The sequence below is a fragment of the Phyllobates terribilis genome, unplaced genomic scaffold (assembly GCF_046119375.1).
Source record: "Phyllobates terribilis strain yellow unplaced genomic scaffold, ASM4611937v1 Scaffold_13__5_contigs__length_258822181, whole genome shotgun sequence".
Taxonomy (NCBI): Eukaryota; Metazoa; Chordata; class Amphibia; order Anura; family Dendrobatidae; genus Phyllobates; species Phyllobates terribilis.
Window position 1 is genome coordinate 92,513,829 of NW_027362773.1, and position 9,054 is coordinate 92,522,882.

Sequence of the window (9,054 nt, forward strand, 5' to 3'; positions counted from 1 at the left end):
GGGACCTCTCTCCTTCAGGGGAGCTCTTTAATGGAGGAGGTGGTGGGTTCCAATCAGCAAGAACGTCATATTTTGGGTACTGAAGTATGCTATTAGAAAATGCAGAAGTAAAGGCACTGATAAGTTCTGTAAGACCACTAAGATGCTTATCATAGTGTCTGCTCTGGAGAGAGCAGTGTGAGCATTCATTATCCAAGACATGTGCAATACCCACCTGTATAGCACTTTTCTCCAGCCACAGTGCTAGTGTAACATGCTAAGCAGTTAGAGAACCTTCTTCCTGCTTTTGAGCAGCAAAGTTGGGAGATGTGTCATCAACATACTGGATTTGTGAGCTTAAAGGGGTTGTCCAGTCTTAAACTACATATCTGCAATCATTCTAAGTGACTGCAGACTTGCTAATCCTTACATTGCGTGCACTGCGCGCTGTGAGGATTCACCACCGCTGGGAAATGGCAGTCATATGACCACAAGTATGCGATATGCATTCATACTGGACTGTTTTTGGCCTCGCTCAATACACTTTAAACCCCTTCTGAGGAAGCCGCGCGAAACGAAAGTCAGGGGATGTGTGTATATATGCATGCAGTGTAGTGTGAGTGTATAGTCATCTTCTACAGGATCCAGTGCCTGTCACGCAAGATGTAGGAAAGACTAAGTGCAACACGAAGGGAAGGGGGAAAAGGGGGCCCAGACTCTAGGGAAAGGGGGTAGTGGAGACCTCCTAGGCTGACCTTATATCGCCCTGTCTCCCCTATCGTCCCTATATTAGTTCCACACCAATCGCTGAATAGGAACCTCGCCCTGTCTTTCCCTGGCGTTTGGCCCTGGCTAGGGAAGGGAAGGGATGAGCGCTAGTCCATCCCCACTGACAACTAAAGACAATAAGGGGGAACAAACAAGGGAAGATAGCTTAGCTTTAGTCGACTTCAGAGAGATGAACACATGTCCTCTTAGCTCCAGAGAGGAAGAAGTACTGCTCTTGCTCAAGCCTTCACAAGGGTTCATGTGAATATCACCGGCACCTCCCTCTAGCAAACAGCAGGTATTTATACACCCAGGCCAGGGTGTTAATTAGCGAGAGAAAGGTAGCTGCTGGGTCCTAGAGAGACAGATTCTAAGAAGGTGTCTGTAATGCCAAATGAAGAGATCTCCTGCAACCAACTGCAGGGCGACTGTCTGTCACTTCTGACACACCCATGACAGCGCCATTCTTCTCCGCTTCTTAGTGACATTACCGCAATTCTGACTAGCTGGCTAACTCTATGCATGCCCGGGAAGTGGCTTTTACAATGTAAGTCTAAAGAGCATCAGAATGAGGCTCCATTGGCTTACATTGTAAAAGCCACTTCCTGGTCCCGCAAGCTAATTGGAATTGCGACAGCGTCACTGAGAAGCAGAGCAGAATGGCGCTGGATCCCAGAGAAAGTGGCAGTAGGCTACACTAACACTACACACCATACACATATTTAATAAAAAAAAATGTAGATGAGAGTGCTTCTTGCACCATATAATTGTTATATCAGCTGTACACCAGTGCTCTGCAGACTACATATGTGTATGCTGTGCAGGTTCTCATTAGTTACATTCTCTCTGATTGTTGTCATTCATTTGGCCCAGACCACTATGACCTCTTCCTCTATTCATAACTCGTTCCTGCAAAATATAACACAGAGACATCTTTGGCTTGCTGCTTTTCCAGCCCCCTCTTCAAATTCCACAACCTCTACACAAACCATATAGCACTATAACCAGTGCCCTAGACAGTAATGATGTCCCCTCTGTAATAGTACCCTCATTTTGTGCCCCACACAATAATAGTGGCCCCTCTGTGCTGTTACACAGTAAATCTTCCCTCTGTACTTCTTCATAGTTATAATGCTCCCCTGTGGTCTCTTAGGGTATGTGCACACGATGCAGAAATGAAACAGAAAATTTCTGCATCATTTCTGCATCTCCCTGGCAGAAAAAACGCATGCGGATTGTACATGCGTTTTTCCTGCGGAATACATGCGGATTCACATGCGTTTCCGCATGTGGATTGACAAGCGCTTTCCAGGCGATTTTAGCATCACCTGGAAAGTGCTTGACAACTAGGTCACACTATATAAATCCATGCAACCGGCATGGATTTATATAGTGTGACCCGAGAGAGTGGTAAAAATAAAAAATACATGTATACTTTACCCTCTGATGGCCCGCGCTGTCCTGCTCAATCCGTTCTCCCGGCTGCCGGCAACTTTGAATTGAAAGACCTATCGACGTCAGCGTCACGTGACCCGTCACATGACTCTGACGTCAGCGCAGGTCCTACAACTCACTGCAAAGTGCCGGGAACCAAGCAGGAGCGCTGCGCGGGCCGACAGAAGGTAAATATACATTTATTTTTTATTTTATTCTTTTTTTACAGATTTTTTAATGGTACCTGGGTGTGGATGAGACTCTCCTCTCCTCTACACCCGGGTACCATCCGCATATTAGAACGCGCCAATAGCGCAAGTACAAATGCAGTCTTGCAGAATTGGCGCGTTCTAATGCAAGTCAATGGCGGCGAAAACACGCGTTTACGCAAAATTAATTGACATGCTGCGGATTTTTGAGCGCAGCGTTTACGCTGCGGAAAAATCCGCATCATGGGCACAGCACATGCGGATTTCAATTGGGGAACATTGCTGCCCTTCTACCATGCGTTTTTCATGCGTTTCCGCGGCATTTACGCAACTGCAAAAATGCTGCGGAAACGCATTAAAAACGCATCGTGTGAACTCAGCCTTATAGTTTATACAGCATCCTATAGAAATAATGTCCCTCTGTTGCCGATATATAATAATTATTTACCCTGTGCCTCCGTATAATAATAATAATACCCCGTGACCCGTTATAATAATTACTACGAACCTCCTTATAATAATACAAACTCCCAGGTGCATTATAATAATAATAATGCCTCTTGTGCTCTACCTATAATGATAATGGTTCCCCATTGTACCTCTTTATAAAAATCCCCCCTACTGTTCCCCCTTATAATAATGGCTCTGAGTAGGGGTTAACATACAGGACCCCTTTGCAAAAGTCCTATCAGGGCACATAGGTGCAGTCACAGGTCATACCTCCAAACTTGTAAGACATGGAGAACGATATGTGTTGCCGCACTTGTACAATTATTTCGCCCCTACTGAAGCCCCTTAGTGTTCTTGCCCCCTATGATACCCCTTCCATGGCCCCCATAGAGTATGATACCCCCAAAAATTCCTCCATAGAGAATAATATTCCGACATTCTTCCACATACAAAGCATGATGGCCCCACAAACCTCACACAATAAGATAGTCACCACAGCCACCCACACATTATGATTGCCACCATTTACCCCCACACAGTATAATGTTCACCATAGCTTCCCACACAGCATGATTGTCTCCACAGCCCTTACACAGTATTATGGTTCCCCTACATTTCCCACACAGTATGATGGTCCCCAAACATAGTATGATGGTCCCCCACAGCTCCAAAACAGTGTGATGGCCCATCCACAGTCCCCATATAATATAATGATCCCCCACAGCCCCAATACAGTATGATTGTCTTTCCACAGCCTTCCATATAGTACAATAGTCCCCCACATCCCCCATATAGTATGAGGGTCCCCCTCAAAGCCCCCATATAGTATGAGGGTCCCCCTCAAAGCCCCAATACAATATTATGGTCTCCCACAGCCCCTTATAATACAAGACAGAGGTGTATCTAGGTCTTCTAGCACTCGGGGCAAGAATTCAGTTTGGCTCCCCCCCCCCAGCTCCTTCCCCAGCACATATGCGATTTGCACACTATGGCCACAGCCCCACTATTAGTATTTGGTCAGTATTCAGTCAATGTTTTTTCTCAGGAGTGGGAGCCAAAACCAGGAGTGGGTGATAAATGCAGAATTGGTGACTTGTTTCTATTATACCTTTTCTCTGATTGTTGCTCACCCGGTTTTGGCTCCCACTCCTGAGATAAAATACCGACCGAATACTGACCAAATACTGATAGTGGGGCCGTGGCCTTAGTCACATGCTGACGAGCTGCTCTTCCTAATTCTCTCTGAGAGAAGCAGGAAGAAAAGCTCGTTGTCACTTGACCGGAAGTATGAAAATCTCATACGAGTGAAGTGGCTATGTGATGACTAATGGAACCTGCAAGCAGAGCTGAATCCTGACAGTGAGGATATTACACGCTGTCAGGATTGGCTACAGGGCTTCATTTTATAATTAATCGGCTTGTCCAGGTTTGAGATGAAAGTCTGCAGTCACTGTATGTGACTGCAGACTTCTGAATTCTCACAGCGCATGCACTGCACACTTTTAGGATTCTCCCTTGCCGTGGCAACAGTGGACGGTCATGTCACCACAAGTATGCGATTTGTGTACTTCTGGCCACATTCCGACTAGACGTGTCCGGCTTCCCTCAATTCATTTTCATTGAGTGAGTCCACGCATGTGACGCGCCCCCTGGGCCGTGTGTGTGTGGGGATACCCGGAACCGGACCTTTCGCGGATGCTGGGGGTTGTAGTCTCCGTGGCGGTGACCCGGTCCATGCCCAGGGTGGTCAAACCAAATGGCAGTCTATATGCTGAATGTCTGACTACACCACCTGTGGATTGCGGTCAGAGTGAACCGCCGCTGCAGGGCAGACCGCTGAGGCTGGTGTTGTGGGTGCAGCAGAGGGTAGTATAACTCCCCACGTGAGGAGTATAGCCTCAGGGCAATAAATAGGGATGTTGGTGGTGATGGTGCGTGGGAGCAGCAGTAACCACACGGAGTCTGTCATGCAATTCAGGGTCTTTACTGTTGGTGGTATTAAGGGACACATCCGGAATACAGGTTAACAATGGAGGCCTGGTCAGTCTGATAGCAACTGGGAAATCCCGCTGGTCAGGGGAAGTTTGTAGGCCTACCGTGCTGACTTCACTCTTTCTGGCTGCCCTGCTGTAGTTGTGTAGGTAGCCCACGTCTCTGAGTGTACCGTGTTGTTCTCGCTCGTATGATTGGCGACTCGGGCCTTCCGTACTTCTCACCCCTCCGGGGCATTAGTGGTCCCTCTCGAATGGCTGAGCCTCTGGGCTTCCTTGGGCCAGAGGACTTGAAGTCCCCTACGTGGTGGTTTTCTGCTGCTGGGCTTATAACCCTCACAGCCTCGGACTCCAGTGTCTGGCTTTGTAAGTCTCTAGCCAGGACGAACTCTGTTAGCTCCCCTCCTGGCCTCATGTTCCTCCTCTGCCTACAGGGACTCCTCAGCCTGCTGCTGACCTGTCCCTATCTGCAACTTCACTGGAACTTGTCTCTAACTGGTCTCTGGAACTTGTCTCCCTAACCCCGCCCCAGATCCAGTTTATAAAGGGCAGGTTTCTCCCCTCCCTGGACTGAGGCAGGAGGTGCTGCATGCTAATTGTCCCCAACCAGGGAACCTCCCACCTGCTCTCAGACATGACATTGCTGCCACTGTGGCGACCAGACCTGGAGTGCCACACATGTCTAGTCAGCACGTGACTGCATGTAAGCAAAACGCTGGCACGAGAGAATCCTGATAGCATGCAGTGCGCACTGTGAGAATTCAGAAGTCTGCAGTCACATAGAATGACTGCAGACTCATCATAAACGTGGACAACATCTTTAATGCTCCTAACATAAATAAAAATAAAAAAAGTCAGCATCATAAAACACATTTACATGCAGGTACCTTATAGATTACGCTGTCTCTGGAGTCGTTCTCTTTCTTTTCTTCATCTTGTTCAGACGCCATGATGAGTTTTCTCATCCACAACTCGTCTCCGCAGCGCATCCCCACACAATGTCTTTAAAGATAGTAGTGTCATTATAATGCTCCTGAATAAAAATATCTGCCCTACGCTGAGCCCCTGAATATACAATTACCCCTCACTATATTCCCTGAACAAAATATGATCCCCACACTGTCCCTCTTATGGTACATGCCCTCCACACTGCCCTCTCCTTTCCATACTTGGTCCCCTCTTCACACTATCCTCACACTGTGTCCCCCCTATCCTCAGACTGTATACTGTGCCCCCTCATCATACTCCCCCCCTCATCACATTCCCCCTCCTTAGCATACTGTTCCCTCCTGGCTGTGACCTTACACTGTCCCCCCATAGTATCGCCCACCCACTACTCAGACTGTATTCTGTGCCCACTCACACTTTTCTTCCCCCATACTGTCTCCCCACGCTATTTCCTCAGTAGTCTCCTTACACGTTTCCCCCTACCTCCTAATATTTCCTCCTCACACATCCCCCTGAACTCACAATACTGTGTCCGCACACATCATATCACCCCCGTTCCCCATAATGTGTGATGTAAGGCAGCGCTAGTCATCATGCTAGGGGACACCCGCTGCACCAGGTCAATTGAAGCACACCAGCCACGTTTTCCATTATTTCACAATCCAGCAGTTTATTATATTTCACTACTGCTTATCACCGAGTCCAACTCAGTGGCTCGCCGACATATTACACATATAATGTCCAGAAGCCTTTCAAGTGGCAGACCGGCCCACTTGGCTCCAGTTACAGCCTCCAGCAAAGTCACTTAAATCAACGTCCATATAATGCAGTGTTTTACCTTTGCCGGGTTTTAGCTGCTTCAGTCAGTTTTGTTCTGCCACCACTGTGGCTTTACGGCTTCCCAGATGGGGGTCTCCAGCCCTCGTTCCTTCAAAGGCTACTGGTATGTTGTCTCACCTAACATCCAGGCTCTGCCTTTCAGGACTCTTGTCTTCCAAGCCTCTTGCCCTCCAAGGCTACTGGGATCGCTTACACATAAGGATCCAGCCTCTGCCTTTCAGGCTTCACCAGGCTTCACTAGGCCTCACTAGGCCTCACACTCTAGCGGTGTCCCACACGGGAACAGGCCTCACGCCTTTCACACCTGTCTCAAATCTACCAGGGTTTATATGTGAGGCCCTCCCTGTGAAATGGGGTTACTCGGAGCCGGGTCGGTGTAAGGGTAGCGGGGGAGGCAGTCGTGGCCTGGACCCGGTCCGTGCCCAGGGCGGTCACATGAAAGGGGTGTTTTAATGGGCTTTCAAGTAAGAGTGGTATTTTTCGACTACGCCACCTATGGTTCCCGGTGATGGACACCAGGCCTGCTTCAGTCCACTGAGGCCGGTGTTCAAAGGCAGCTTTGATGGAACGGCTCCCCGCAGGCGGAGCTGGCCTCAGGGAAGTGTGAGGAGGAATGGTGGGTGCAGTGCCGCGCAGGAAATAACAGGCTGAAGCGGGGTGTGAAGTCATCCAGGGTTTTTACTCACATTCAGATGAACTTTAGCCGCAAAGCTTCCCTCTGCTCCTCGCGGCGTACTGCGGCCACCAGGAAGGGGGTCCAGCACTTTCCAGATAGATCATGAGCACCTGTTGAGACCCCTCTGGTGTGTGTTCCTCTCCTTGGTAAGTTCTCCCACTGAGTCTTCACTTGACTGTTTGTGTGGTTAGAACTAGGTGTAAGGCCGGGTCCCACTGGATAAACGCAGGTAGAGAGATACAGGTGGCGTATGCCGCTCCGTCCGTACCCCTCCTGGGATCCACTAAGCCTCCGGGCTTTTCTGACTGAGACGTGAAGTAGCAAAGTCAGATATCGGGGGCCGGTCACCCCTCTTGCAGCAGGAGTCCCTCTGACTAGGCCAGAGTAAGAAATACAGGTGGCATATGCCGCTCCATCCGTATCCCCCTGGGATCCTTTTGCCTGTGGAGCTTATCTCCTCCGCTCCCCTCCAGGCCTTCTTAGGTAAGGACCTTGACCGGGAAGAGGCAGTGGTTAACTCAGACCCGCTCCCCGTCTCAAGGCCAGAGAACGAGGACCGTGTATCTTCAGTCGGATAAGGCCTATCGCTGAACTCTGGTGGGTAACCATGATCAGAGACGGAGACCACAATCTCAGATGAAGATCACGATCAAAGGACCTTGAACTTAAGATGGCCGCAGGTTAAATATGAATTAGTAAGTGTACCTTTAAAGTGTGTCCTCCACCCTCACCCACTACATGGTTCCCCCTATCTTTGGTTCCCCCCATCTCCTATATCCCAGACCGGGGCAGCACCCTGGTGCATTTAGGCCCCCTACAGGACAGGAGTGGTGTAGTGTTGAGTGGTGAAGTAGGGTCCTGAGAGATGCTCCATCCTTACCTGGAAGAGGAGATACCACACCTCAAACTGAGGTGCAGTACCCCTGTGGCGACTGAACCCTCAGGGGCGCCACATTCCCCCCTGGTGAAACACAGCACGTCCGTGGGCTGAAATAGAGTAAAATACAGGTACAGACATTCAAGTTTTTGTATAACAATAACAATCTTCCCTTTATGGGAAGTAAGGACACTTTAAACGTTGCATGATAAATATATATATATAGTATAGTATAAATGTAGAAAAACAGTAAAGAGACATTATGCATGTAGACAGATCAGTAGAAAACATTGTAGAAAAGTGTCAGGTCAGCAGCATGAGGGACCTGTCCCAAACCCTCAACGTAGGCCCTGGGGTGGCTGCAGGGCATGGAGATCCAAAGTTGGACCTCCATTAGAGCCACTCCAGACAGGTTTTGCGTCTGAGGTCTGAGGTAGAAGTAGAAGCGGTTTTGCATAAAACCAATAGGGAGCACCTAAATAGATGCAAAACTATATACAATAGGGAGTCTGTCTACTGCCATTGTCCGCAGGGACAAATGTCTCTTCAAACTAAAATCCGGGTGAAGAAAAAGGAAAACACATAACTGTTCAAACAAAGGGGAGACGCATCTCCCAAGGCTGCTTAGAAGCGGAATCCCCACCGGGGGAAAGGCTCGTTTTTGCCGACTGAACCTGACCAGTCCTCTGTGGGCAGATGAGTGGAGGCATCCCCTTTGAACACCCTGTGGTCGTCCAGGGCGTACCACCCATTCTCCCCGTGGTGGCAGGTGTAGAACACCAAGTGGCCCGGTAGAGGTTCCGGTCAGGGTGGCCTTGCTCCAGTCGCGGCTCGACGTCCCGCCGGTTCACAAAGACATCACGGTGGAACTGTGGGCTGCGA